General features: G+C 38.4%; 1 protein-coding gene across 1 annotated transcript in view; it reads left to right on the top strand.

The window, feature by feature from the left end:
* Window positions 1-8,111: 8,111 nt before the first annotated feature.
* The window catches only part of LOC103472075 (growth factor receptor-bound protein 10-like), a 58,384-nt gene continuing 57,458 nt past the window's right edge, over window positions 8,112-9,037 (top strand). The window contains exon 1 of the mRNA XM_008421453.1: window positions 8,112-8,146. The gene's annotated coding sequence lies outside the window, so the exon portion shown is untranslated. The remainder of the gene's footprint in view (window positions 8,147-9,037) is intronic.

Here is a 9,037-nt window from a genome sequence, read left to right as displayed (position 1 = left end):
GGAGAGGATAAGAGCTGTTAGTATCTTATTTACAATAGACAGCAAAGAATGTCAAAACAAGAGAAAATAGCCAGTCTGAATTTGAAGCTTTATAAAGCTAATACCATAACTTCAATGTAAATAAAATTCTTGATGATCCATTCAAATGACATTTAGTAAATGTTTAAATCCCATCAGGATATTTAAATATTAAAGACCTACGTTTGGATTGCAATGAAGTTTGGATCTTGGATATTAGCCTTTGGCAAAGAAAAAAAATCCTACTTTAAAATTATTCTGGCATTTTATATTTTCAAGTTCCTTGGTGATCCACGGTCCAACGACTTTCTCTTGTGAAAGATATTCCCTAAACTGGAAATCAAAAAAATCAAATGTTAATATCAATTAAACAACTTTGATTTCACCCTGGTGTTACTTTGCACCACATTGCTTTTCCACCAGAAGGTCTTGCATGTTTAAAATGTTCTGTTTTGCATATCTCATATCAAAATCAGTGAAAATCATTTAAATTGAAACACTTGTAATGTGTGTTAGTAACTGAAGTCGCATTTCCATACATAGAAAATCTGGCTGCTGTGTAAACATTTATAAAATGTAGATTTGCCTCTGTTTGGTCATCTTTCAGATTGTAGTTTTGGATTAGTTGTTTAGTCCAAACATCTTTTGGATTGGGGCCTTCAGGGACCGTTATACTGCAGGAAAAAAGAAAACCTCCTCATAACCCTAAAAATCATCCATTCAAACACTTAAAAGTCTATTAGCATTTTTATTGATGCTGACAAGTATTCATCCCATTTGACCTTTTTCACATTTTGTCACATTGCAATGTGAGAAGAAGAATTTTGTGAGACAGACCAACACAAAATGGTAGCTAATTTGTAAGTGGAAGGAAAATAATACATAGATTCACAAACACAAATCTGAAAAGTCTGTTGCTGCGTTGGTGTGTCTCTCTCTACCTGCTTTGCACACGTAAAGACTGAAGGTTTTGTCCACTCTTTGTGGCAAGATCTCTCAGTCTGACTTACATTGGACGGAGAGGCTCTCAATTGCTTCCTATTTGACATGTGACTGTTTACAGTCGTTATGTTGCTAGAAGGGATTGTCCTGGGCAAGACCCTCCTTTACAAACAATTTGTAATGTTGTAAGCTAATTTGACCCATATTCTAATCGTCTTACACATCTATTATTTATGTGCCATACAACCAACTTTAATATCTATATCTGGTTCCTGAGTGCACCTAATTCTAATGACACCCTGGGCAACCGCCCGTGTTGTCCACATCAAAAATCTATCAAATCTACTTTTTCTGTCTTCAACTCAAGTCAGACTAAGTCTATTGACTCTGGCCAAATAAAGTCTCTCCACAGCACGCTTGTTTTAGGGTGTTGATGGTGTGTTCACGATATGTTTGTGTTTTTTTCATGTGCAGTGTCGGTATTCCTCCACACGCGCAGGCCAAACAGTTCCATTTTGGTCTCATCTCACCAGACCAACTTCTTCCTCATTAGCAGCATCCTCGGTGTGCCTTGTGGCAAACTCCAAACATCATCGCCTCCACCCCCACTTCCCCACAATGCACTTCTTTATGTAGCAGTGTCATGTAAAGTTTCAACAAGTCCATAAACTTGCGGTTTTTATATTTTTGCAACTTTTTTTTAGACATTTGTCACGGTAATTGCTTTTCATCTAAATAAAACAAGCTAGTTTGGATTTCAACTGTATTGATCATTTAATTCCTGTAAGCGTCTAACGTCTCCTGTGTTCTTACCTACACAGAGACATGAAAGTGAAAACAGTCCTGGGTTTACGTCTTAACTTTGGTCTAAAAAAAAAAAAAAGTCCAATGGAAGACTTTTATGTAAATGCATTTTCACAGAAGACATGAATGGCGATAAATCACCAACCCACCCACCCAGTCGTTGCCAGGATTACGTCAAAGTGTGAGATACAACAAATCATCTCTCCTAAACTTTTTCATCCAGGTCTTTATGAGCCACGTTTTCCATCTCAAAGTGCCAAAATCCACTTCTTGTCTTTGGAAGAACAGCAGCATTCCAGCTTGGAGGTGATCATCCATACGGTATACATGCCTTTTAAATCCAGTAAGTTGTCAGCAACAGCTCTCAGACCACCCGGCCACAGAGACGTTGTCCGCACAGACACACCCACCAACACACACAACGAGTCCGGCTTCAAAACATACACAAGTACACACTTTGTACCCTGGGAGAAACACACACACACGCACAGAGGCTCACTGTGTCATAATGACCCTATTCCTATTCTACGAGCCCACACTCACTTCTGTTTGCTTTTGTTTGTGACCAAACCATCCGTGGAATCTTAATTGTCTCGCACATGAAACACGCCGCCTCTGACGGAGGCCAGCTTTGATCTAATTTTTTCGCATGTACAAGCTGTTTGCGAGTGGGTCGTTTTAGCCTACACTGGTAAGCGTGAGCAATGGTGTGCACATGATGACCTCCCATGAGACGCCCATTCTGATACATCAGGGATGGTTGAATTATTTCCCGACAACAGCCTGTGGATTTCATTTTTTATTTGTTTATTTATTTTTTTGTTTTATGTAACTGCCATGCTCCTTTCCAGTGTTTTCAAAACACTCTGCTTGTCCATGTGCTCGCTCGGCTGGCCCATTTCGGCGGGAAGCGTCCAGCTGCTTCTGTTGCGGCCCCCCTGATGATTGTGTAACGCCGCTCCACGTTACCTTTGAGTGTAAACAGAAAGAGCTCTGGCCAATCATTGGTCGGAGTCTGGCCTCCACCTTCAAAGTTTGTTGGCTTTCCTCGAAGGCCTGGCTGCTTTCAAGTGGTCGATGGCATCCTCTCGTAAAAGCCTCCATTTTTACCAGCACACATGGCTGGGTTAGAACCCATACTCCTGACTGAAAACAGATATTTATGTACACTGTATTAAACAGATGTGTAGCCCTTTATTTTCCCCACTGTCCCACATAAATACTGTCCCCTTTTTTGTTTTAGCTCAGTTAGGATTATTAGTGTTATTCCTTTTTGATGAACACCAAAATAATAGGAGATAAGGTGTTATTTCTTCCTTTAAATTCAGAAATGCACATAAACACAGATTACTATGCCTTTAATCAAATAAATTTAAAGTATAAATACCGTGGGACTGACAGTCAGTAAAATTTTCTGGGAGGTCAAAAAATGAGCATGAACTCCAAAACGAAAACAAAACGACCCTGTGAAATTGCTAGCTAAAGTTGTCGTTATCCACACTAAAACGAGTTTTTTATTAATATGGAGTGAAACGCTGCTCAGCAGAGAAGAAGTCATCACTCCAAAAACAACATTAAAAAAAAAAACAGAATGCAGTGAATGCAGTTTGCAAATGCAGCCTGGAACAACCACTTTAATTTCAGAAGACATGCCGAGTGTTATGGCAAAACTATAATTGAAAAGTTTGAAAATATTGCCCAGTTAAATTTTTTTTTGTTTTACAATTAAAGGAAGAAGAGGGGTGCTTGTAAAATCAGGAACACCCAAAAATTACGTGGAAAAACTGAATCCAGGAAATCAAAGTTTGTGCACAATTGGGTCTTCCAAATAGACAGCGACTGTTGGCATACTCCCAAATTAGCGACAACAAATTAATACATTAGACTGAATCACAAAGACCTGACCTCGAAAACCAAAAATACTTGTGGGCCAAACTGAAGAGGCGTGTCTGACTGGTTGTATCAGAAGAAATGGGCCAGATTTACAGCAAACTGTCGTAAGAAGATGGTCTAAAGAGACCTAATGAAATTTAGAGAGTTGGTATGAAAACTTATAAATTTGAATTTCTCCTTCTCGTGATTCTGAGGAATAATTATGGTAATCCTACTTGACGTAGCATAGGAAAGGTTTAGCCTGGTTTAATATTGGCAACAATATTAAATCTGCATCTTTGTATGCAATGTGTAAACATCTGGCTTAAAGCGTTTATAATGCATCTACTTAAGACACAAACATTCTTATGAACTTTGCCAGGGCAGTAAAAGTGGAAAACAATTAAGTCTCGTCAAGCTGGAGTAGAGAGTAAATCTCCTTGAGACAACCCGTCGAGGTTTTAGCTTGAGTTATCCAGTTGACTGCCTTCACCTCCTCCAAACATGTCGCAACATGTGTGTATAAGTGTGTATGCAGGCATGCGGTCAGCAGTTCTACGTTACTGATTAGAGATGCAGGATTTTTGCCAACAATCGCTGAGCCCTTGTAAGAAAACTTAATTGAGCTTTCATGAATTTATCTTTATTCATTAATGTGTCATTGTTGCAAGGGAACTTTTAGAAATAGTAGCATAAGGGAGAATGTTACACATTTATGTAACTCGTGTCCCCGATACAGAGCCGCTACAGTGAGTCCTGACTGTTGTCCAAGCAGTTCTCGTTGAAAGTATCATAGTGACAACAGACATAAGAAAAGCCTGACGCTAAAGCTACTACTGTCACACTTTTACATGTGGGTTCAATGTCAAAAAATTAAGTGAATTTGTGAAATATCCTGGCACAGATATGGTCGATGTACATTATTTAATGTTTGCCACCATCCCATACATCACCTGAGTAAATTTACAATTAGGGTTCAGTCTTAATGTTTTTCTTTTTCTATATATAGCAATAGTCACACCATACAAGTTTGATGCTTTATAAAAAGTCCATCTGTGCTTCCAAGTGGTCACATAATTACTAGTTAAATTACTCCGAAAATAATTGACACTCCAAGCGTTAGCAAGCTGAGGTGAGAGTTTGCATAGCATAACATGAGATCAAGGAGAGAATTGCTAGATTGTTACTACAAAAGTTTAGAATATAAGTACTTTCTTTTGGCAGTGGAAATGGTGAAATGGCATCTCTGACTTGTGATTCTCATTCCACTGAATTGTTTTAGCATAAAAACAAACTGTGGTATCTTATTTTAGCTGGAGACCAAGTAATGTGTGCTACAGCATAAAGTTCTGTATAGAGAAAGCTAATACTGGACTGTTCCTTATTTAAAGTCACTTGTCTGTATATGACAGATACAGCATAGTTTGAACATAATATGATTCACAATAATAAATCTTTTCAAGATACTTTCATCAGTAAGACCCAAAAAGAAATTTAATGTAACATCTGTAATCTCACGCTCTTAATCTATATGTCGACCCCTAACTACATGTGCTTAAATGTGCAGCCACTAATCACCATATAGACCTTCTTATCTTAAACTCGTTCAGCGTAAACTCTGGATAGGGTTGAGTTTGCTGATTGCACTGCCAAACATTACCTTCTGTGAGGGAAGATACTCTCCACAGAGCTAAAGCGAGGCCAAATGAACCTACAAAAAAAAAAAGACCACAACACTTGACTTGAAAGGTTCAGTCAGATAAGGAATTGCAATCTTTACTTCAATGCCTAAAACTGTGAAGGAATTGCTACAGATGTCAGAGATATTCTGCCAAGTCGTGTAGCTAAAAAGGTCCATATGTTGGTTTTGTAAACTAAGGCCCACATGGAGGCCTGATTCCGTATTAAAACAGCCTCTGCCTTTGACCTATTTACAGAGTGTCTTTGGGTTATATGCGTGTGTACATACATGTCTGAGTTTTGGCAAGCTTCTTTTTCTTGCAGGAGTGTGTGTCTGCTTTGGTGGAAGATGAAACTATTTTGCTGCTGTCACTCTGTTGGCTGTGTGCTGAGAGAGGTGTCATTAAATGTTCATAAACGTCAAAATAATTATGGGTTTAGCTAACATGTAAGTTGATAAATCCAGTGTTTTTAGACAACTGCTGGACCATGGACCAGCAGCTGTCTCCCTTTAGAAAGAAGACCAGTAAAAAGCAAATGATCCTTTTGTTTTTTTTAAAAAGGCTTCTTCAGGAGGTTAATTGAATGCCACCATCTGTAACATTGGTTACAGGTGGTGCTGGACTGAGTCAGTTGTTTAGTTCATGGGAAGGGTAGAAAAGAAAATAGACGAGGCTGCGAGCAGCCCGTACATGAGATTATTGTCAGCGCTAAAACCCTTCTCCTGGCTGCGATTGGTTGTTTCTGATGGAGCTGTGTACTTGTTCAAATTGCAGCTAAAATTAAAAAAAATCAAATTACATACTGCACCTTTAAACAACAGAGCATGCTTTACCAGTCTTTGGCTCTATGGGCAGGATTTTTAAATTAGTGTGAACCAAACAGAAAATCAGCACAATCCCTTTACTTGGTTATTAATAATATTTATGTTTTCCTAGCATCCAGGTTAGTTGTTAGTTGTCAGTGCTGCATGTAATACAGTTGATCACAGTATTCTCTAACAAAGACAGGATTAAGGCAGAACAGTACTTATCAAAGAAAACTGAATGCTGAAATTGAATGTGGCGCTCCAATAAAGTACTTAGTTTATAAATATTAATCCAACCTGATAATTGCAACTTTCTATTTTTTATTTCTTCTCTAATAAATTTAGTTTTTTTTTTCCATTAAATTGTGCAAGTTAAAAATATTAAAGATATAAAAACGTTGGATTTACAAAAGACTCATTTTTGGGGTACAAAAAAAGTGCAGAAACTTTTAACAATGTCAGCTGTATGTGGACCTGATCTAAGAGTTAATTGTGAGTGTCAAGTGAGTGTCTGTCTCTGAATGGCTTAGCCAATAACTGAAACTATCAAAGTGTTTTAGCTAATGTGAACTGAACTCACAGCTAGTTCTGGTCAATGGTGGACTGTAATGTAACGCTTGTTCATGGTGCAACATGACGATGTGGGGTAAATACGTGCTAGGTAAATCAATCAAACAGCTGCAGCTGATCCAGAATGCTGCTGCTCGCATTCTCACTAAAACCAGGAATATAGAGCACACAACACCAGTTTTAAAGTCCCTTCACTGGCTCCCTGTATCTCAAAGAATAGACTTTAAAATACTCTTGTTAGTTCATAAATCACTGAACGGTTTAGCACCACAATACCTTAAAGATATGTTATTGCTGTACCAACCATCTAGACCCCTCAGATCTTCTGGTTCTGGTCTGCTCTGCATCCCCAGAACCAGAACCAAACAAGGAGAAGCAGCATTCAGCTTCTACGCACCACAAATTTGGAACAAACTTCCAGWAAACTGTAAAACAGMTGAAACACTGGGTGCCTTTAAATCTCAATTTAAAACCCACCTGTTTAGAGTTGCTTATGGCTAAATTAGGGTTAGAGTGTGGGTTTTGATGTCTTTGATGTTTTTATGTTTTTACTTTTTTAATCTCTTTTTTAAAAAAAAATTTCTTTAATGTTTTAACTTTACTTTTTAATTTCTTTTTATTTCTCCTTCTCACTGTTTACGTTTTAATGATGTAAAGCCCCCTGGAAAACGTCGCAGTTAAACGACGTTTAGCTAAAGTTCTATGGGGTTTAGAGTCCCAGTTGACTGCGATCAACTAAAAACCTATAGGTTGGAGTCCTTGTCAAACGGCGTTTTTGACTAAAGTCCCAGAGGGTTAGAATCCCAGTTAAACTATGTTTAACTGAAGTCCTAAAAGGGGTGCAGGTTTGAATGTTTTTATCTTTTTAAAAAAAATCTCTTTCTCTTTCTCACTGTTTATTCAATGTCACATGCTGTTTCTATTTTAATTATGTAAAGCACTTTGAAATGCCTTGCTGCTGAAATGTGCTATACAAATAAAATTTGATTGATTGATTGATGATACCACAAAACAGGAGGTGGAGGGTGGAGCAGAACACTGGGAGGGAATAGCGTGGCGGTCCAGAGTTTTATTCAACCTTCATTCAACAGAACAGAGCCAGCCTCAGGTCCTCACAAAAAATAAAACACACACAGAAGAAGGAAACAGCTCAACTTTAGTAAATAACTGATCTGGTATGCAGGGGCGGATCTAGCGGGGTGGCAGTTGCCACCCCAAACGAGAGCCTTGCCACCCCTGTTGCCACCCCAGCTAGCGACAATGAATTCAATAAACAGTTATGGCAAATCGGACATTAAGGGCATGAAACTCTTTTTTCCCCGACAACATTGAATGCAACACAATGTAATCTGACACCTACTGCTAAGTAGCGGGAAGTGAGAGAGAAGGACAGAGCGCGAGGCAGCATTGATGGATGTATATGTTACTGGACTGGACATTATGTGATTTATCGTAAGTCACACATGCGCCATTTCTGTCCATTGAGTCAGAAATATCGGTGGTCAGGAAAATACTACAATCACGCAAAGAATCAGAACAACGGATGCAATGTTTAGCAGTTAGTTCAACCATAGATAATGGTAATAAGGGCTTCAGATTTAACAGGTAAGGAAAACGTTTTAATTTAAAGAAAAGATTGAACAAGTGAGCAGTGGGTCAGTTATACTAGCCTAACTGTTATTAGCCTGCTACTGACTTTGACAACCTTAGCATGTGCTGCGCAGTTCGGTGTGTTTTGGTTCCGTTAGCACTAAAACAGGTCAACTCGCCCACCACGTCATCAGTAGAGCAGCTGTTTAAATCAGCTAATCAACCGCCGCTGTGCTCAGGCGAAAACTTATTAATAATCATAATATAGACATTTAGCCTGACAGCATAATGCAACAGACTGGATGTTCTGTTTTAGTGTTTTTGCTACTTTTTTTGTGTGGGAAATGTTTGTTTTTTAGTGTTGATTCCCCTGATCGGTAATCTCTGCTCTATGTGCTCTTTGAACTGTTGTCTGTCGGTTGCCATGGCAACGGGTCCGCGTAAAGCGACACACAGCGAGAAAAGGCAGAATAAAAGTTGCTGGAGCTATTTTTTCTTTTAAAAAGCTATTTCTTTATCCATTTTAATTTTGTTACTTTATTCTTAAATTTCTATTTTTTGTATTATTTACAGAGTTTATTTGTAGGTTGATAATTGTTGATTTTATTTTTTTGTTTTATTATTTTCTTATTTATTTTCTAAATTTAGACAGGAAGTAATGTGGGTCAGTCCACATAGATAAGTGCAGGGGCCTGGTGAAGGACCAGCAGGCATTTGGGTTTGGGGCCGATGGTTTTTAAGAGTGGTAGCATG

This window comes from Poecilia reticulata, linkage group LG11, assembly GCF_000633615.1.
Source record: "Poecilia reticulata strain Guanapo linkage group LG11, Guppy_female_1.0+MT, whole genome shotgun sequence".
In the NCBI taxonomy this organism is placed as follows: Eukaryota; Metazoa; Chordata; class Actinopteri; order Cyprinodontiformes; family Poeciliidae; genus Poecilia; species Poecilia reticulata.
Note: the sequence above shows the minus strand (reverse complement) of the source record. Positions and strands in the feature narration are given on the sequence as shown.